The sequence below is a fragment of the Cibotium barometz genome, chromosome 8 (genome assembly GCF_041138505.1).
Source record: "Cibotium barometz isolate CiBa-2024 chromosome 8, ASM4113850v1, whole genome shotgun sequence".
In the NCBI taxonomy this organism is placed as follows: domain Eukaryota; kingdom Viridiplantae; phylum Streptophyta; class Polypodiopsida; order Cyatheales; family Cibotiaceae; genus Cibotium; species Cibotium barometz.
Window position 1 is genome coordinate 21,991,139 of NC_141053.1, and position 23,638 is coordinate 22,014,776.

Here is a 23,638-nt window from a genome sequence, read left to right on the forward strand (position 1 = left end):
TGCTTTTCATGCTTTTAGATCCTCCTTAATATATGTCCATTTAAGTCCTTTAACACCTTTATTAATCTCCACCACTACTAAGTTGTGCAATACCTTAATGCCCATCTTTTAGATCATTGGCCCTTGATATACCATAAGGTCTACACTCTTTCTAAAACATCCCTAGGTACGAGCATTCTCCTTCACAAACACTACATTGGGTCCTTTCAAGCATTATTTTCATGTCGTATAGAGCCAAAGAGGAAATGCTATTCCATGTGCATGTCAACCCATGCCAATCCTCACTTCGTATCTCTATGCTCTAGAAAGCATATGGTTGGATTCCAAAATCAGCCTAGAATGGCCTTATTTACGCCAACTATCCCTCTATACATTAATGAACTTTATCCTTAATGTTTCTAATCTTTGAGGACCCACTTAGAAGGATCCTCGAAGGTCTATACACCTTTCATATGCAACCTTTAAAACACACGCAACTTGATTATTACACTTTTTCCCGCCTATCGAGTTTCTATCATTTAAACAACACCATCTTCTATATATTTGGTCATATGAACCCACCAAGAGAGGCACACATGTGCACACATGTACAATCCAATAAACCCATCATGGGTTGGCATCACTAAGCCCACACAAAAGCTCCAAACACCAGTTATGTATACTAAAAGAAACTTTGTAAGCATAGAAAATAAATCCCTCATCTTAGCCCCCCTCTAGGCAACAAGATTCTGTGTCATGCCTTCTTGCAAACACCTAGAATATCACACCAACTTGTATAATAATCCTTACTACCAAACACTAGAAAGTCGACATTAGCAACCACACCTCATCCTTGAAACCTCTAGAAGACCATCATGTCCCTGTCACATAGATCACCATTTGAAACCTCTAGAAGACCATCTTTTCCTTGTGAAACTCTCTCACATAGATCACCACCTATCCTCATCTCTAGAGCATCCATAATGTCCCTATCATTCCCATAAGTAAAACCAAGCCTCCTCACCGAGACCAACCAAAATCTAAGAGTCCTTTTGTCAATGATCTATCCCAAGAATTCACCAAGCTTCATCACTAAAATCACCATGACATAGCCATCCTTTCAACATCTCCTCTAAACACCGTGACATAGCCATCCTTTCAACACCTCCTCAAAACACCGTGTCCACATGACATCCCTTTCACCTCACCTAGTCACTAACAACTGTCTCCAAATATCACCCACAAAAGCATGTATATGATTGACTTCTCACCATCAACACTTTCCACATTCAATCTAAAAAAATAAAGAGAAATAAAAAACACTATGAAATGGGTAAATAACACATTTGCATACTGTACATGATCTTCATTCTCTACATCTTGCGCTCTTCCTTCTTCATCTTCAATGTCTCCTCTTTCCTCTTGGCAAGGCAAATTGCATCATCAAAGCTCTTTGGGCATCCTCTAAGTATATATCTCTTTATCAAACTCCTTAAGGCACAAACCAACATAATGGTTTTCAACTCTTCAAGGTCCTACAAAGACATGCATTGGCGTGACAAAACAAAGAAGGAAGCCAATGGCACCTCAAACACATCAAATCGTTGTTTTAGTTCTTGACAAAACAAAGAAGGAAGCCAATGGCACCTTAAACACCTCAAATCATTGTTTGATTTCTTGAATACATTCTTTTTTTCCTCTTCTCACTGTATCCAAGTGTAGTGCAAGCACTACACTTGGATACAGTGCAAGCACATGCAACACTTCCTCTTCCATTGAACGCATGATCAACACCAATGAACCCTCATAGCAATTGCAAAGTCAATGAGTACCTCACGTCTCCACCAAAAATGAATGTGTGGGGAAACATGTCTACCATGTGAAGGGCTTCACATCCATTTATAAAAGGGGCATTGAACCTATCTAATTGACTTATCTAATCATTGTGGAATAAGGGAAGGAGATAATTTATTAAGAACTTATTTGATTGACTCTTCTAATCATTGTAGAATAAGGGAAGGATATAATCAATTAAATATAAACCACACTTCCAAGTTTTTTATTTAAAAAAAACTCCCCACTCCCACTAGACACCAAAAAATTACTCCCACTCTTATATGAATACATCTTGCATGCCCCACAGCTTCTCCTTAATCTTATTGGATATAGAATCCACGCACTCATAGGCACTCATAAGCCTTCTTATACACATGAAACCCCTCTTAACTACTAAGTGTTTAAACTTAATACACATAAGCCTAATTGAAAAGATAGAGCATGATTAAGGGCCTATCTTCTACAGCATGGCAGGACGTGGCGATGGACATGGTGGGGGCTTCTCTTCTTGCCTTTTTGTTGCTGATGAGCATGGCCCCTTCAGCTTCTTTTGGCAATCCCATTCCTTTACACTCAAGCGTCTTCCTCTTATCTGGCTATCACCTCTTCCACCTCTTCTAGCGGGCGGTCAGCACATGCTTCTCACCTCTTCCACCCGTTTAATTTTCCCCAAAGTTGCTCCATTCATGCCCACCTCTTGGCGTTCATCCAGCCCACAACCTGCCACCATCGAGACGACCTTTTTGTGATCGCCCTTGACTTCGTGTCGCTCAGAGCATGGCCTTCACATGGATTCAAGCCCTTTTAGACCTTTTGATTAGCTGTGGCCAAGCATGTTCTTCTTGTTTTTCATGCTTTTCGATCCTCCTCAAGTGGGATTTTCCATCTATTATATCACTTCAGTAGTACAATATTCTTCTCTATCTCTAATATTGTGTAATTTGAGTTTTTAATTTTTGTGCTATAAGATCCTGCTTCTTGTGAGCGTTCTCTTATATATACATTGTATCCTCTTACATGGTATCAGAGCTCTGACTCGGTACAAAACTTCTTTGTCTAGCATTCCCTTAGAGAGATGGCATCTTCCACAAGATCCCACCCACCACTATTTGGTGCTGATGGTAGACAACTTAATAGCACCAACTATCATCTATATGGAAGTTCAATTTTAAGGCTATTGTTTCCTTCTATAAGATTTGGGACATCGTCATTGGTGTTGATGTTCACCCACCACCAATAAGGGATGTAGACGGCAAACCCTCTACCACCTACTGTTGACCTTGTCTAATCTTGGAGATAAAGGTATTTAGATGCTTTTTATGCCATCTTGTCATGAGCATGGAAGATAATGTGTTGATTATGAAGCATGTCTCCATATGCAAAAGCATGGGCCTTGTTTCAGAGCTAGAATAAGACCACAAATCCCTCAAGGATTCAGAATCTCAAAAATTAGCTTTAACAAGAGAAGTTAAATGAAGGTGAAACAATGGAAGAGTTTCTCACTAGAATTAAAGATCTTCGTGACCATATGGATGTAAGGGGTATGAGTGAGCTCTCTCTAGATCTCGCTTAAGGGTCTTATTGCCTAAGTATGATAGTTTTGTTACATATATAAATGTTGGCATCATGCCTACTTACTTCGGGATGAGGATGCAGAGTTGCAATAGTGGTGAGAGTAGTGGTCGCGAGACTAGGTTTTCTCTACTAACACAAAGAAGAAGGGTAAGGATTCTAACTCTTCAAATCAAAAGAAAAAGGTTAAATATTTTTACTATAATAAGAAAGGGAACATAGCCAAAGAATGTAGGAAAAAGAAAGCAGATGCCAAGAATGGCACTCTAAAGACTAAGGAAGAATCTAGTAATACTGTAGAAATAGAGTTGTTTTGTTGTCCTTAAAGAAATGTGTAGTGAGACGACTAATATTGTAATACATGGTGATTCTTGGACCATTGATAGTGGGGCTTCTAGGCACACAACTAGTCACACAAGGATTGGTATTGCTCTCTAAAGCTTGTGGGAGATGACATCATGGTGGTAGTGAGCAATGATGCAAAGTGCCCAATAAAAGGTGGCAGGTTCTATTTCACTTATGTTTAAAGAAGGCTATAAAAAAATTCTTTCAAATGTTCTTTGGATTCTAGATAAGAAGAGAAATCTTCTTTCTATCTCGACCATCATGCACTGTGACTTGTAGAATGGTGTAGTCATTCTTGATGGGGATGATAAGATCATTGTGAAAAAGCACATTTGAATGAACAACTTGTATGAGATTTCAACATTTTTAGTCCAGACCGTCTTGGGTAACATTTAAACATTAGCATGAGAGGAGCATGAGAGATACAGGCAGCTTAGTTTGAGAGATGACGAAAGGTAAGCTAGTTGAGCATTTACTAACCAATTTTTGATAGTCTGGATGAATGTGAAGCTTGCATGATGGGTAACCAACACCTGGAAACCCTTTCCACAAGAGGCTAGTTTTAGGGCCATGGCTCCTCTTCAACTTATACATGCTAATCTCTATGGAAAGATGAGTACTATAGCACTTGGAGTTTCTTCCTATTTTTTCACATTGATAAGATGATTACAATAGAAAGATTTAAGTGCATTTTCTCAAGGAGAAGTCTTAGGATTTTGGAAAGCTTAAGGAATGGTTTACATTGGTTGAAACTAAAATAAGAACAAAATTGAAGTAGTTCTTAATAAGAACAATACAATTATGTACATTCTTAATAGGAGTGCAATAAAGGCTGTCAAAGGGATGACTCTCTTATAAGCCTTCTTGGGTAAGAAACCTTCAACTGCACACTTGAATTTTTTGGGGGTGAATACTGTGTACATGTTCCACATGCTCAGAGGACTGAATTGGATGCTAAAAGTTGAAAATGCATCTTCTTGGGTTACAACATGGAGTCAAAAGGATATCGGCTCTATGACCCTCAGGCAAAGATGACCATAGTGAGCCGTGATGTGGTATTCCATGAGAACAACGATGTTGATAAAGGAGGAGCTTCCTTCTTCTTTATCATGCAACATGGAAATCACCAAAGCAACACAACCTCCACATGTAGCATGACATTTCCTATAAGGACATGGATTTTGAAGATGAATAAGAAGAGCATGATGTGCCACAAAAAGGTAAGCCATTTCCTAAGTGGTATAAGCAACTTTTGGATGAAACGGGACCTCTAGCCATCAAGGATGCGCCTCAAGATCTTTGTAATTCCAAAAGGTTAGAGGAGAAAAATAGGGCTCGATCTTATGATAGAGGTACTCAACATTCTGGAGCCTACCACCTTTGTTGAAGCACAAGGAGATCCGAAATAGATGGTAGTTATGCAAGCAAAATATGACTCCATACTCAAAAACCACACTTGGGAATTTGTAGATCATCCTCCAAGACTTAAGTGGGTTTACAAAATAAAATACATATCTGATGGTACTTTGGAAAGTAAGGGGTAGCTGGTCGCCCCACAATGGATATGCACAATTGAAGGTTTTGATTTTTAGGAAACTTTTTGTCCTACAGTAAGGTTAACCACAATCTATACCATTCCTGTAATTGGCAGCACAAGGCGGATGGCCTATTCTCCAATGGATGCAAAATCTATGTTCCTTAATGGGAACCTTGAGGAGCGACGAATATGCTTAGGTTTACTTAGAGCCTCCATAGTTACCATCTTCTACATATATATAGATAGAAATCTACCTTTTCACACCTATAAGCTGACCTCTTTAAACTCTTATCATTGGTTGTATATCATGTCAACTACTTGCTTATAAAAATAATAGAGCAAATAATTATGTCATGCAAACTGTTAAGGTAAGTATATACTCAAGGCTTTGCTATTTGGGTGTAGAAATAGACTCAAAGATGTTTGTATGATTTTTCATAAATTATGGAGCTTATAATATTATGAATTCTAATATTTTTTCAATTCTTGTCAAATAATGTACATATTTATGCATAGTGGTATTTGTCCCAAGAAAGATCATTAAAGAAAGTATCTTTCATTCATGAAATTTATAAAATAATTTTTTATTTGAAAAAGATTTATATTTCTTTAAGTTGTGTAGACTCCTATTCCATTTTGTAAGTCAAGTTTATTTTTATATCATAAAAAATAGAAGTTTATAAATCTATGGAGATCACATGTATTCTCAATCTTTAAAAAATATCAAAATTCATATAATTTTTAAATGTATCCATGGAATTCTAGATGTGTTTTCAAAAAACTATGTTTTTAAGACATTTTTGAGATTTCACACATTTTGGGAGGAATTATTTTTAGGTAACCCTCATCAATTACCTATTTTGCTCGCAGTAGTATTCATGATGTTTCAAGGCTGATAAATAGGCGTGAGACAGAGGTGAAAGGAGTTTTGCTTTGGAAGATGCATGACTATCCTAGGTTCTTAGAGTGCTCAGGTACATACTTAAACCGGATAACTTTAAGATTTAAACTTTCAGTTTATATCTCTACCTCAATTATCTCAATTTTAAAATAGATTTGGCAACCTCTGGACATCATGCACATCCGATTTGTGGACCATGACTTGTTTTCGGAAAGACCCTCTACACTTAATAATGTGGTGTATAACAAACATCATTTATTTCTCCCTCCTTCTTCACATACCAAGTATGTGCCACATGATGTCTCACCACTTGTGATAAGAGGTAGAGATTGGTTTGAGGCATGGAGAAGCAACCCTCATCCACCACCAATGGGATGTCTAGACACTCAATCTTCTTTCAACTTCCATATTTGTGTGACATAAAGATCAATCATCTCTTAGATCCCATGCATATCTTCAAGAATGTGGCAACAACAAATATTTGGGACCATTTAATTGGTAAAAGAGATACAAAGGGTGCAAGGGATGACTTACAAAAATTGGATGCCTTCAAAGTGCATGGCTAATTGAAAGAGAGATACAAAGGGTGCAAGGGATGACTTACAAAACATTGGATGCCTTCAAAATGCATGTCCAATTGAAAGAGAGATACAAAGGGTGCAAGGGATGACTTACAAAACATTGGATGCCTTCAAAATGCATGGCCAACTGAAAGAGAGATACAAAGGGTGCAAGGGATGACTTACAAAACATTGGACGCCTTCAAAGTGCATGGCCAATTGAAAGAGATAGTGGTAACATGGTCCTACCAAAGGCACCATGGGTATTTACCAAGAAGAAGCACAATAAAGTGAAAAGTGTGATTACCTCTTTTCATATACCAATGGGAGTAATGCATTCATTGAAGCGTGCCTTCACGAAGACAAAAAAGAAAGGAGAGGTACAATTATATGGCTTCAAGACACATAATTGGCATAAGATATTACATGTATATAAATATTCACTTATTCATTGTCTCTTTATGATACATAATTTGTAGGCTTATATACCAACTTTCATTTTTTTCTATGCATGGTTTATTCTTCTAATTGCTATAGTTGGTTGTGGAGAGAAGAAGGTGAGAGAGGCTATTTAGAAAATGGGAAGCTTAGTGAGGTATAAATCTTCTCTTCAATTTACTAGCTAAGTTACATTGCATATTTAGTATTCTCATGTGCTCCAAAGTTATGTATAATAAATAGTACACATGATTGTTATGTATGTAGATACATATCCTTAAAAGAGATAGATTCTACATCCATTGAGATGACTCCTCTCAATGCTATTGAGGCAGTGTGTATGATCGAGGATAACTTTCCTAGAACGAATTCTCAATAGCCAATTGTATCTTGTGGTGCATTAGTTGATGAAGTGGCACTTTGTGGTGTTTTTCATGTTCAACAGATTTTTTCCTTGAAAGGTTCATGAAAACCTTAAAGGACTTTGTGAGACAAAGAGCAAGGCTAGAAGCAAGCATGGCAAAGAGATGATTGATGCAAGAGTGTCTTGTGTATATCTCAAAGCATCTATCTTGCATAGAACCTTCCATGCCACAATTGTGGAGCAATGAGGAGGATGACCGACTAATCACAAATGTGCCACAAGGAAAAGGAAGGCAACAAAGACTAGATGAAGCATTACACCACAAGGTGAATACATTCTGCATTCTAAATAGTCCCATCATGGAGAAGTGGATTGGGAGATACAAGGATGCAATCAATAGATGAAAGGATGAGAGAAGAGCTTTCGAAAGAGAAAATAGACGCTTGCCATTCTCGCTTGGCTTGGAACCTCTACCAAATGTGATCAATATAGAATGGCTTCGTATGGAAATATTAATGGCATCGCAAAATGGAGAGATGATCACAAAAGAAGAGCATGAGTATGCAAGAGGATGTGACCCTCAAGTAAGGATATTCTTCATCTCTATCTCATGCTTCGATCGTTATATACCTTGTTTAATACACTATACTAAATGTTATGCTTTTGTTTAATGTTAGTACAAACTATATAATGCAATATGGTCAGAGGGAAGACACTTTCGCACAGAGTATGTGGATTCTAAAAGAAACACATTTGATTGTGGTGTGATGGTAACTTTTGAGCAAGAAAGTCGAGCTAGTAGACATGATACCAATATCATAGAGGACAATCTTGAGTATTGAGGAACTATTCAAGATATTCTTGAGGTTGGGTTTAGATAATTTAGTCTATTCATCTTTAATGTCAAATGGTTCAAGGTGATATATAGAGGTGCTCAAGAAACCATGAAGAAACATCCAAATGGGTTCTTTCAAATTGATTCCACTAAGTTTTGGAATCATGAGAAAGATACTTTCGTACTACCTCAACACTATCAACAGGTTAGTAACCCAACCAATCCCAATGATAAATCTTGATGTAGTATAATAAAAGTGTAACCCCTTTGCTTTGTGATATTAGGTTGTGTTTCACGCCGATCGAATTGATCCAAAGTGGTGGTATGTTATACAAGTTTTCCCTCATGAAAAACATATCTTTCAAGATCAAGATGTGGAGGTCAAATCTCTAGATGATGAGGTGCAAGTACTATCTCAAATTGGCTCATTGGAAGAAGATGAAGAAGAAAACATTTTGGAGGAGGCCGTTCAAGAGCATGAGGAACATCAATTTTTGAAGAAGATGATGAGCCACCTATCAATCATGACAATGCTTCATTGGATAATAATAGTGATATTGATATGGAACCCCATCTTTTCATTGAGCTTTCATTAGATATAGGCAGCATTGATGAAGCAACACATATGGATTTATTACAAGATGGGATAGATTCATGATCTTTATATTGTTTCCCTTCTCAAAAGTTTTTAACTATCTTTTTTTTTTGCTCGAAACATGGCTCCAAAGGTTTTGATAGATTTTAAAAAAAACTATAGTCATTTTTTGTGTGTATGTGACATGTATAAATTCAACACTCAACAACTCTTTGGAATTTTATGCACAGCGAGAACAAAAATGAAATTTTGCTACTATTTTTCTTGTTAAGCAGTAGCAAAATTACAGTATAGCAGTAAAGTTTTGCTGCTATACTCTCACTACCCTGCAGCAGCAAAATTTCGCTACTATAGGCACTCCTGAGCAACAAAATTTTTTTGTGGGGCAACGATTAAAATCCTCGACATCTCAACAAAATAAACGTTGCTATACCCCTTATGTGTTGTAGTGCCTCAAGCCCTAGTTGGAATCTACCACTTGTTTGGTGTAGCTTAAGGAAATTTTCTTTCTCTTTGTGTGGCCTAGGTGGTGCTTTTGCAATCGCCCTAGCATCTGAGAGATGTTGGTGTGGTTATCCTCATCATCCCCACTAAGTGGAGCTTCATGCTTGATGAGAGAGGTGGGTTGCCTCCTCCATTGTGTGGTGCTATCACTTGGTGAGGTAGTGTTTTTGTACAATAACTCTGCTTTGGGTGGTGCTATCCCAAGTGAGGGGAGCTTTTTTTATTACTCTAGATTTGTGGTGTTACATAAGCATGAGGTGCACCTTGATCTATGCTTATTTATAATATTTCTTTTCATGGTTGATTGGTGGATTGTTTTATTTATTTCTAATTACCCTCATGTCTTTTTATTTCATACTAGTTACACTATCCCCCTTTCAAGTTCATACTAGTTACCCTATCCCCCTTTCAAGTTCATACTAGTTACCCTATCTCTGTCTCTCCTCCCTGTCTACTTCGCTCCTTGACTAAGGTGGTGGTTCCGCACTTGGGTTTGGTTTGGTGACCTTCCTATGCATCTTCTATAGTGCATGGACCCCTAGGTGTGCTAGTTGGCTTATGCACTTAAAATGGTTCCATGCTGGGACCAATTCGTAATAAGGAGGCAATTTCAACAAAGGTGGGACCAAAGAAAGTTTAGCACACCAAGGATTGTTTTATTTATGTTATTTATTTTCATGATTGATTGGTGGATTGTTTTATTTATTTATGATTACCCAAAACTCTTTTTATTTCATTCTAGTTACCCTATCCCCCTTTCAAGTTCATCCTAGTTACCCTATCTCTCCTCCTCCCCCTTTCAAGTCCATCCTAGTTACCCTATCTCTCTCTCTCCTCCATGTCTACTTCACTCCCTGACTGCAGCAATGGCACCGCGCTTGGGTTTGGTTTGGTGGCCTTCCTAGTCATCTTCTATCAGCTCATGGACCCTAGTTGTGCTAGTCAACTTATTCCCCTAACATGGTTCCATTGTCGGGACCAGTTTGCAACAAGGAGGCAATTTCAACAAAGGCAGGACCAAAGAAAGTTTAGCCAGATTTGAACCCTCATGTCCTTACATTCACAAGGGCTTTCCGATTTAGCTATTGTGCAAAATCCACTTCAAGAGCATCATCGTAGGACCACTTCACCACAAGGAGGCAACGTCCCATCAAACGAAGCCTCAACCAGTTTTGAAGCATTATGCAAAGAATGATGGGTAACTTATCTCTTGTGTTTCAATTATAATCACATATTTTCCGCCATTGAAAAGTGCACTACAAGTATTGTTTAGCTATCTTTCCTAGCATCTCAATGTTCTTCAAGAGACAAGTAATGCACTATTATTCTGTGATAAGAAATAGTTTGCAACATTTTTGGTGTTATCTAGTAGCATTTCTAGCATGGTGACACCTAAATTGTTTTAAACCATTGCATGCTAGTGCAATTTAAGCCTAATTTACTTATCGTAACATGCTCACCCAAGCTAACTTTTGATAGGAATCCATGCTAAACAAAGGCTTAAACTTCTTATCATTACTATCTACTTAAAACATTCTCAATGCAAGAGATAATGATAGAGAGCAGAGAACTCCCTTGCAATAGCTACATTCATGCATAGCAAGAAAAAACTCACATACAAAGCAAACCCAAGGTGGTGGGGAAATAAATAAAACTTGTGCAAGAGTGAGAACAAGGGAAGGAAAGAATATTATGAATAGATTGCATTCATAGCTTAATTCCTACTATAGTTGCCATTTGAGACATCAAGAAGAGACCACACACAAACATAATATTCATGTAAATTAGTCCTGAGGCTAGGCACAATATCAGCCGGACTCATGTGAGAAACATCTCCACTAAGAAGGCATCTGATCAATAGAAACATACCCACAAACAAGCGTTGAAGGAGTTAACCTGCAGAGAAACACAGAGGGCAGCTACAGAAGGCTGCAAGGAGGGTTGCGTAGAGCTTGCCTTGCCCATTCCTCCCACCTTCTCTCTCTAGAAGGCCGTCTATAGCTATGGATTTTTCATGATGACACCCAACTACTGGTGTCACGGGATGGTGATCTCGAGGCATGTTCCAGTTTCGAGTCGTCATGGGACTACAAAATCTAGAATAAAACTGAAAACAAAGATTACTTTCACAATGCTACATATTAATATCTATAGCTCTTTTTTAAGAGGACAAGAAGCCAATCATTTTAAGTACAAGAACACTGAAAATGGACACCGTATGCAATAGTTATGAGTAAAGACGTACCGGGCTACCTTGCTGAAAATTGAAAACTATATCACACCAGAGAGAGGTTTCAACCCACAAAATGATGTTGCTTATATTCCAAAATGTGACAAGATTACAAAAGGGATCACGAATGTGATGACAGAAGTCTTGTAGTTGTTCAAGGCACAGGATCTCATGTCCCACAAGCCTGCATGTATCTAAGAACTAGGTAGGAGAGGTCGGGCAAGGCCACGTTACTCCACCTCAAGGTGCTCCCATATAGATGCAACATATTCGGGGCACCCAAGCTCACCTCAAGAGAACCATGTGAGGCTGGATAAAAATCTCAAGCCTCACTACACCCCCCTTTTGGAGATCTTGAAGCCTCTTTCAAGCATTTAATATTGCATCATATCATCTCCTATGGGCTGAATGTCATAGAACTGTGGAACAAGGTAGCAGGCGAGTTGAAGCATTTTCTCTTCTAGCACCCAGGTGCACCCAGGTGCAATTAGTCATGGGACAATACTTCCATCTGATACACCCCCCTTTTGGAGATCTTGAAGCCTCTTTCAAGCATTTAATATTGCATCATATCATCTCCTATGGGCTGAATGTCATAGAACTGTGGAACAAGGTAGCAGGCGAGTTGAAGCATTTTCTCTTCTAGCACCCAGGTGCAATTAGTCATGGGACAATACTTCCATCTGATATTAGGTTTTGGCTGGTTGTGTTTAAAACACGATCTCAAAATGAGTCCAGCTCAAAGGGTGTAGCAACAGGCCTTGCACCATCCCCAAGCATATTAGGCACATGATGATCAAAATGTGCATCCGGATAAAACCTTTTGAGAAACTGACATGGAAAGAATTATGAATATGCAATTTTTCTGGGAGCTCTGTTTATTAAGTCACTCCATTGTAAGATTTGAGAGCCCGATATGGACCATAGAATCGGTGGTTGAATTTAGGAGTAAGATTTGCAGGCAGTGCAATGTTTTGTGCACATACAAGCACTAAATCACCCTCATAGAATTCATCATGACATCGTTTGTTATTGCATGTTTCACATAACAAACTTTTCTCTTTTCCAAGTTATGTTTGGCTACTTGCATCCTTTTCTACCGGTTCTATAAAAGCTTATCTGCATCTGCATCTGCATGGACATTTCCTGTTGCAAGTGCTAATGGTGTAATCACTTCCTTGCCAGTAGTAGTCAACTCATAAGGTGTGTAACCGGTAGCACTATGAGCTGAATTGTTGTAATAGATCTCTAACATCTCTAAGTAATTTGCCCAATCCTTTTGATATGCTCGTACATAACTGCAAATGTAATCCTCAATGCCTTGATTAATCCTTTCTGTTTGACCATCTATCTCAAGGTGATAGGCTGAAGATAGCTTAGATTCTCTCTCTCTCTCTCTCTCTCTCTCTCTCTCTCTCTCTCTCTCATTCTCACTCACTCTCTCTTTTTGTTTTTGCAGGTTGTTTGTTTTCCATCAACCGTGTTGCTTTCTCTGAGGTAATTCCATCTCTTTTATGTTGCTTTCTTTGAGGAGACAAAGCATTACAATTAATAGAGAAACAAAAGCCAATTCTAATGAGCGTTATCAATAGCACAGCAACATGCATGATTCTAAAGGGAAAATTAGTAGCACTCGTTAGGCACATTCGTATAAATTTGACAAATGTGTTTCTTTTTAATTAAAACTAGAAAATATTAAGAGCAATCCAAAAGACCTTCAAAATCAATGGCCAAACGCCCATCTTCTTTTTCGCAAGGGGTGAGCTCACAACGAGGGTTGCTTCTAATTCTTCCGCATAAGGTGGTTGCATGGTGTTCTTTCTTTCTCTTTTATTGTTGCACAAGGTAACCACACCTGCACGACTTGGGTGACCACCCCGGTATGCTAATACTATAGTTTTCCCCCTGCATGCTAACACGTTAGTTTGGTGATCGCCCAATCGGCCTCCCCTCCTCGGACTTGAAGCTGAGTATCGATCTTCGATGGAGGTGTAGTCTGCACATATATTGTATATATTGTGTGGTTTTGTTTGAATAGAATATAGGGATATGATCATAGTGCACAAAAGAAGCCATGCATAATTCCAAGAAGGGTATCATCGCATGCATGCATGTGTGTGTGTGTGTGTGTGTGTGTGTGTGTGTGTGTGAGAGAGAGAGAGAGAGAGAGAGAGAGAGAGAGAGAGAGAATACCTTGTGTTATGAAATTTAGTTTATATAGTATTGAGATTAATGATTAAAAATTAAATAAACTCATTTAGCATATGCACAAATGTGAAAATACATGATGTATAGAATGATGTATATAATGTAAGTGTAAAATATTATAGAGAAATCTATTTGCACACACTTATAACATTAAACATTTTATCTAACTCTGCAACATGTTGACCTTGGTAAGATTGATTAGGCACATATAATACATAAAATCATTTTCTATAAATACATCGATATTTAACTTTTGTAATAATTAATGTTCATATTATCCATTCAATTTGTGTCTTTATGACCTAATAATCATATTACCCATTTAATTTATGTCTTTATTGCCTAATTTGTAATTATGAAAGCATTTTGTTTAAGTGGGTGTCAAAAGTCTTCTTTTTCAAGGTAAAAGAGCATTTGGTAGCTTAACTATACTTTTCACAAGAGAAAGGATGATTGTGCCATCATCCAAGAGCATGTAATGATTTGTTGATTATTGAGTTATACGATAGACATGTGGATTTCATTTTTCTCTATTAGACAATGATGCATAGTAGGTATAGGTATCTTACCTATAATAACAATGATGGTATCTACCATTGGCAATATACTCTGGCATTATTGGCATGCATTAGTGTTGTGTGTTTGAGAGAGAGAGAGAGAGAGAGAGAGATACCCATATATGTGACACACACACACACACACACACACACACTCCACACATGTAGTTTACATATAGTTACGCTTGCCTTTTTTCTATGTATTTGGTGTGAAATGTAGCTAGGATACATAGAGAAAAATAGAGAGACCGTAAGTATTAATTGTTTTGGTATTTCTACGTGATTATGTAGAGGCAAGCACAAGGATGTTAGCATCAAAGTTGATGGTTTCGAATACCATTCTCTCTTCAACTTGAGGTTAGTTTTATTGTTGTCATTTTTTATCTTTATCTATTTGTGTGTTTGGAGTTAATATGTGATACATAGATAAAGAGTTTGTATGTTGATATGCTTGGTTAACAAAGAGAGAGAGAGAGAGAGAGAGAGAGAGAGAGAGAGAGAGAGAGAGAGAGAGAGAGAGAGAGAGAGAGAGAGAGAGAGAGAAGAGAAGAGAAGAGAAGAGAAGAGAAGAGACTGCACATAAAAATACTTAATATATCTCTTTCTATCTTACGAGTGTTTTAATATTGATGGTTTTTATGAGACAGATGTTTATGTAATTATGATCTTTGCCATGTCCAATACTTTAGTGTGTGCATATAAATGCAGTTTATAATATTGATATGTTTAGCTGTCTAAGCAATAGACTTTTTCTTTATTACCACTACCTTTGAGATTGTAGAGAGAGTTCTAGAGAGAGAATATATAGGCCTTAGAGAATATACAAACTATAGTAGGCTTAGAGAATATACAAACTATAGTAGCCTTAGAATAGCAAAGATTGTATAGAGAGTTTTAGAGATAGAAATGCTCTTAAAAATTAAAGAACTTTCTTTACGGTTTTGGCAATACTAGACTTTTAGAGAGACAATTATATGTATTGCTAAGAGTTATCATTGTGTACTTTTCCTATCAAAAACGAGGTATCTACATGTATATGGTGGTGGTATACATTTAGGGTTATGTTATATGTTGACAAAGATATAAAGAGATGTTTGTAGAGCCTTAAGATATTCATTTTGGATTTTAGTAAATGGACATTCATAATTATAACAATGGCTCCAATGCCCACCAATAATGCTTCCAATGTCGAAGTAGCTACTCGCCTAAGTTGATGAATGTTTAACAATGGCTCCAATGCCCACCAATAATGCTTCCAATGTCGAAGTAGCTACCCGCCTAAGTTGATGAATGTTTGAGCCTGCAAAACACCTTGCTCGGTCAGGCAGCCCATCTAGCCAAGCTCCAAATGACTAAAAACTATTGCGGACGTATGCGAGCACACTAAGAAAAATCAAGTTGCTTGTAAGGAGTACTTAGATGCTCTTTGGGATGAGATCTATGGAAGTGGAAGCTAAAGGGGAGATATGCTAAGAGATAAGTTAACTCATTATCTCCATCATGTTCTTAATGGTAGTGGTCGCATGGAGGCTAACCAACTAGACATGATGTCTTTCATGAAAAATATGCATGTTGAAATTGGGAAACGTCTAGGTGGATATAATAGGGAATGCAAAGAACAAGTCAATTCTCTAAAAGAGCAAGTATGTACATTAAGCTTGGAGGTATTAAGTCTAAAGATATCTATTAATCAACTCAATGCTACTATGAAAAAGGTGAGCCGTATATTGAAAACTAGGGTAGTTGCCTACAGATTTTTGTGACAGTAATGATGCTTTTGCTCAAGGGAAAAATTGTATTGCAACTTTCTAGATCTGACTCACTGTGGTGATATTTATGAAGTTTCTATTTTCTCAAATTATTTATATCTCTCTTTATATTTTATTGTCTCAGTCTTCTTAGTATTTGTTATTTTGTTTTTAGAAGGAATTTGAAGATGGTTAGGAGCTACATATATCTAAGTTTAAGCCAAGTTCGTCGGCTTTGAATTTTGGAAACAACAAGTGTTTCTAGCCATAACTGTTCACAGACAAGGACTTGCATTCGAAAAAAATTGTTGCTAATTTAACAGAGTACTTTAACGAAAATGAAATTGAAACATTTGGAAGGGTTGAAGATGAAGAGGAGCATAGAAAATACTATGGTAGAATCTACTCAGATTTGAATAACAGAGCAACTCCCAATGCTATGGTACTTCAAGAACCTATTAATGAACATTAGAATGTTCAAGCACATAGAGATATGGCACAAGGCCCTGTTTATTTTAATTTGAATGAGCCACCCATTAACCTATTTGCTGTGCTATTGGCAATATGAAAGGTATTAAATCCTAGTGTCATTTTATAAGGCATGTATTTTCATCATCCTTGAAATGTTAAGCACCTAGCAACTATGGTGGTATGTTCTAGAGAATGTACTCTTCACTCTTTAGGAGTCCTTGATTATAAGTGTTTTTTGTGGTACATAAATTTGGAAATGTGAGACGTCAAGGAAGCTTGGACAATATGTGGGCAAACACTATTGTGCAAGTGGGAATATCTCTTTACTGCCTTTGGGAATACCTCCTTCTACATTGGTTGAGTTATTACTTGGTAATGATAATGCAAGTCAGGAATATAGAAAGAATATACACTCTTATAACAATGCCTTGACATTTGTTTCACTGGGTGCTCACTTGGATAATCAGTTCAGTAGGAGGGGAGAAGTATTTAATTTTTGAATCCATGGTACTACCTATCATCGTGTTGGTTCGATAATACCTGATGAAACAAGAGATGCAGCTCCTCAATTTTCTCAATTATATGTATATGATACAGAGCATGAATTGGAGAATAGACTTCATGGAATGCCTTCTTTAAGTCATATCATGCTTCAAAGGTTGCAAACAATGATGTATGAACATAATCCATACACCTGTGCACTTCGTACAATGAGATAAGTGCTACAGATAATTCCAAATGTTGATTTGAGAATGGTCATCACAGAAGCTCAATCAACCTAAAGGTAATATTTGGTTTCTACTACAGGAAGTGAGGTAGCTACTATCATGCTGGGTCAAGGAGATGATTTTCATGTAGGTAATAGAGATATTCAAATAATGTCTCACATAGGTGCTATAAAAAGAATATCTAACTTACATCATTCATATATGTATCTATTACATGTTCTTCTGTTTTCTCTATGAGAGGATGGTTGGTATCTTGGAATAGCATTTCATGGTGGGAATAGACAAGGTTTAAATGAGGAGTCATTAACAATAATATTATAAATATAGATTATAGATAAGGGAAGATACAAATGCCTACCTTCTGCGCGGTGGTAGCCAACTTTTTCAACAGTACATTGTTGATGCATATAGTAGCATGGAAGAATTAAGATTAGCATGGTTACGTAATAACCAGAAAGAATTGCATGCCGAAGTATACTAAGGACTTGCAGACATGGTTAATACAAGGCAATGGGGTGCTGGACACAGGATAGTTCTACCATCTTCATATATTGGGGGGCCTCGATATATGCATCAATTATATCAGGATTCAATGGCAATTGTTAGGAAGATGGGTATCAAGATTCAATGGCAATCCTAAAGTGGAATGAAATAAGCAATGCTTTACTACTAGGTCAAACTTCCCAAGATCGATCGAGCTTGATGACACAGGTCTTCTATGAGAAGCATAAGGATATGATACACTTATTGGTGAAAAAATCATTATTTGAAGGGTTGCAGGATTTTTTTTCTATTGAATTTCAAAAAAGAGGTTTGCCACATGCGCATATATTATTGATATTGGAAAGTGGATGTAAATCGACTGAGATTGCTCACTATGATATGCTGGTACTATGACACAAAGTTGGGGTTTTGACTTCGGTCACTTCTTAGAATCAAAACACACTTGTATCAAACCTCACAGCCTCCTCACCTCCCTTTCTCTCCTTAGGTTAAGATAAAGATAAACACATCAAAGGTGAGATCATAATTCATGGAAGGAAAGATGAAAGGTTCAGGAGAAGCAAGAATTTCTGCCAGTCTTGCAGCTCCAAACGAGAGGGCAATTCTTTGTTGGAAGAAAATCTTCCGACTCAGGAAATTATGTGAACGGAAACATACTGGGAATGTTGGTAAGGCTCATCTATTCGAATTGGGCAATTTGGACGGAACATCTTAAAGTAAAAGAATATAGCAATCACTTACAAGAGGATAAGACACATGGGATTTGCTTTTTGATAAGAGATTAAGAGAAATTAATCATTATTAAGGAGAAATTAATCATTATGATTATAAAAATAGAGATACACAGAGAATTACAGTTTTAAATCCATATAGACTGTATAAAAGAGGATTACATAGGTACGTATATCTTGAAAAGAGCTTCGCGCCTATATAAAAACTTTTGAAAACGGGCAACCGAGCGAAAAGTTATGAGCATTTTACTAAGCATTTTACTACAAGACGCCAAAGTTCGCCTAAAAGCTAGAAAATTTGGAAGAAATTCTGATCATCAAAGAAGCAAAGGATTAAGAAATTAGTTACATGAGTGGAAAGAGCATATAAAGAGCTTCCTAGCCATATGATCAATTTTAGAAACCAATACCCGAGTGATTATTTATCGGTTGAAATTTGGGTATTAGACCACAAAAACTGCACTTTCTTCTCTTTGCATGAAACCTCAATTTTCACATAGCCTTTTGCCTTTCATCTCCTTCATGATTCAAGCTAGAGGGTAAGGGTTAACATTGCTCAGTGGACAATCGTAAAAATTTATCTATGGTTCCCAAAGTTTTTCCACATGCTCATAATTACCACTAAAACCATTGGTACCTCTAAAGGAGGGCGGCAATAATCAGCAAATTCTACCATAAGTTGTGCAATGTTATGATCCAAGGATGGAGCTTGTACCTGAGATATTGAGGCTATCTCCACTCGTGTGGTGGGGTCGGCACACTCAGAGAAGATTGGAATGTGGACTCAATATGAAAAGTGGCCTCCTTCTTCAAAGCAATACGAAGAGCCTCTTTAAAATTAGTGGGATCTTTGCTAAGAACTTTTCCATGCAAGCGGGGATCCAAAGCCATGATAAACTTGCTTATCTTAAGGTGCTCCATTGCTAAATAACTCTTTGAATCTCCCATAGAAGGTGAAAAAGAAGAAGCAACAACATGTAAAGCAGCTTGTTGATATTTGATGAACAAGGCTTCATACCTCACTGAAAAGATAAAAACTGACTCTCCTTCCTTTTGGTTGAAAATCTGATCCAATTGCAATAGTAAAGCATTTGGTGACTCCACTGTCCCAAATCTCTCCTTCATTGCTTTGGTCAACCTTTCCCAATCATTCTTGAACTCCTCTGGGCAAAGCCTCATGCCAAGCTAAGGCCACACCCTCCAAGAAATCTGGAAGTATTTTTGCTCTCTCCTTCATAGACCAACCCGTCAAGCGGCATGCTCGGTTAAACTCTCGGAGATAACTCCCCAAGTCTTCTCTTTCTGATCCTTGGAACACCAGAATGTTGAACATCTTGCACCAAAAGATAAGTAACAATAAGAAAAATTTACTTATTTCAAAATAACTTTTCTTTAATTATGCGGGACCTTGAGGTTAAAATAGAATAATTCTAAGTAAAACCTACCTGCCGTCTCCATCAAAAGATGTGACACAAAGTTGGGGTTTTGACTTCGGTCACTTCTTAGAATCAGAACACACTTGTATGAAACCTCATAGCCTCCTCACCTCCCTTTCTCTCCCTAGGTTAAGATAAAGATAAACACATCAAAGGTGAGATCATAATTCATGATGGAAGAAGGAAAGATGAAAGGTTCAGGAGAAGCAAGAATTTTTGCTAGTCTTGCTGCTCCAAACAAGAGGGCAATTCTTTGTTGGAAGAAAATCTTCCGACTCAAGATTATGTGAACGGAAACATACGAGGAATGTTGGTAAGGTTCATCCATTCGAATTGGACGATTTGGACGGAATATCTTAAAGTAAAAGAATATGGCTATCACTTACAAGAGAATAAGACACATGGGATTTGTTTTTTGATAAGAGATTAAGAGGAATTAATCATTATTAAGAAGAAATAATGGCCAAAAGTCTATAAAAATAGAGATACACAGAGAATTGTCATTTTAAATCCATATAGATAATATAAAAGAGGATTACATAGATACGTAGAGCTTGAAGAGAGCTTTGCGCCTATATAAAAACTTTCGAAAATGGGCAACCTCGGGAAAAGTTATGAGCATTTTACTACAAGACTATAAAACTGTCAAAATTCGCCTAAAAGTTAGCAACTTTGGGAGAAATTCTAATCATCAATGAATTAAAGGATTAAGAAATTAGTTACATGAGTGGAAAGAGCATATAAAGAGCTTCCTAGTAGCTATATAATAAATTTTAGAAACCAATACCCGAATGATGAGTAATTACCGGTTGAAATTCGGGTATTAGACCACAAAAATTGCACTTCCCTCTCTTTGCATGAAACCTCAATTTTCACATAGCCTCTTGCCTTTCATCTCCTTCATGATTCAAGCTAAAGGGTAAGGATTAACATTGCTCAGCGGACAATCATCATAAAGATTTACCTATGATCCCCAAAGTCTTTCCACATGCTCATTACCGCTAAAACCATTGGTACCTCCAAAGGAGGGCGGTAATAAGGCAAGGGCTACCTTGAGAAGTCACAGGCCCACCAAGATAATAACTCCTTATCCCACGTCCTTATCCCACATATCGTGAATCATCAAAGAGGTTCAAAATTGGGTTAAGCATGAGGAGCTAATGCTAAATGAGACATTCACATGTAAAGAGAGTGTTTGAATAAGGGTTTGAAGATAAGAGAATGGCAATGACACAAAATGCTCAATTGAGGAGGCTTCATTCATGACTTTGAAAGGGAGAGGAGGGCTCCTTTTATAGATGGAGAATCGCCCTCTTCCATTGTTACAAATTACAACATAAAAATCTTCAACCCTTCAGTGACATAAGGGTCATTAGGAAGTGAATGGGGTCTTCTTGGGCCCTTTAATTTGCCCAAGCCTAATTAAGGTGATTAAGGAATAGCCAAATGGGGGGTTGCCAAGGTGATTAAGGAATAGCCAAATGGGGGGTTGCCATGTGGACTGAAATGTTGGGTTTTTAAGAGAGGTGTAAGAGTGGTCAAAGGGTGCACTTTCTCCCCCAAAAAGGGAGGAGGCAATTTTACAATTTTCGGACCTCCATAACTTCTATATACAAGCTCTGATTTGAGCGGAGATTATAGATCCGTGATCTACGCATCAAGAGCTTTCCATAGATATGCTACATGGTATGGTTTTGTCCGCTAGATTTTAAATTCTATTTTCCCCCCAAAATTCAAATTCGAATAAAGTAGCCGTTTTGAAGCTTCTAATTAGAAAATGTTTCTTCTTAAGAGAAAAGGTTTGACTCCTTAAACTGCCAAATAAAAGGGCCCAAGAAGCCTTCCATTGAGGTCCTAATGAGATGTCACCATCAATTGTCCTCTTAGGCTAAGTCTTCTATTGATTATTAAACTGAATACTTTTTGACTTTGAAAGTGTGATGAGATAATAGCCAAGTCTAAGTGGCATATAGGTGGAGATCCCACTTACACACGGCGGAATTCTCCTCTTCCATGTAGGTATATTCCAAGAATCTTTCCCAATTATGCACCTACACACACTCCTCCACATGCCTTCCACACTCCCCAACTTGTAGCCTTATGGTGAATACTATATTAATAATACAATTAAAATCCATGTGAGCATGAAGGCCCACTTTTATTTTCCACATCACTAGCCTATCTACCATACCAAAGTATTTATCAAGCATACTTGTGGCATTTACAATGTGTGCACCCTAAATCAAATAAAACCATTATATTTGAAGATAGAATGCTGTTATCACGGTAGCCGCCAAGCCATCGCATCACCATGCCGTTATTTATCAAGCATACTTGTGGCATTTACAATGTGTGCACCCTAAATCAAATACCTAAATCAAATAAAACCATTATATTTGAAGATAGAATGCTGTTATCAGGGTAGCCGCCAAGCCATCGCATCACCATGCCGTTATTCCATTGTGGGCGCCACAATCTTCTTGGACAAGCTTCCACCTTATTACCATTGAGAAACTATCAAAATATGTACAAAATTGAAAATGAAAGATATCAATTTTTCATGTCACATCTTTCCTCCCCCAGCAGATCCTCCATGCTTGTCTTGGGGGTCTGCTGGCCATAGTGCTCGAGGGTAAAATATCTTTAGTCGGTACTCATTTGCACGTCCGGGAACCTCCTGGCCACTTGCATCCTCTAGAAGATAGGTGTTATTTTTGAACTTTTGCTTTATCCTGAAGGGGCCTTCCCAGAAGCGAAGAAGCTTCTTATCTAGCCGTTTCTCCACACGGCCATCATACCTCATGACTTCTTTTTCTTCGTGAGAGTGTCATGCCTTGCCTTGCGCCGTTGTTGTGCAGCCTCCAAATTTTGAAGTGCCTGAAGTCGCCTCTCATCCAAGGTCTCCAGTTGTACTAGGCATTGGGCATGTGTTTCTTCTTCATTATTCAAGCATGCAAAAGATGTGCGAAGGCTTGTGATATCCAATTCTATTGGCAAAATAGCCTCCATTCTATAAACTAACTGAAAAGGTGTGAAACCAAGAGAGAGTTTGTGAGTTGTCCTATAGGCCCATAGGACCTTTGGCAAATGCACATCCCACTTTGTCTTCATAGTATCCACTAGCTTAGACGGAGATCCACAAAGTAGTCCATTAGTTTTTTCTCCTAAACCATTACATTAGGGATAATAGGGAGTTGACATGCTAGCATGCTTTATTTTTAATTTCTGCACCAAAGCTTCAATCAAGTCATTCCTGAAAGACCTCCCAGGATTTCTAATGGACACCCAAATCGGGCACATATGTATTCTGTGAGAAAGGATGCCACAGCCACCACTGCTTTATTATTGACCATGGCCTTTGCTTTTGCCCACCTTGTTGCATAATCTGTGGCCACCAATATGTAATACTTCGCATGTGAGGAACGAGGAAGTGGGCCCACAAAATCTAATCCCCACCTTTCAAATAGACCATATGCTGGGATAGGGTTTAAGGGTCTAGGAACCAATTGCTTATGCCCATATGCCTGGCATACTTCATAGCTTCTGCACCACTCACAGA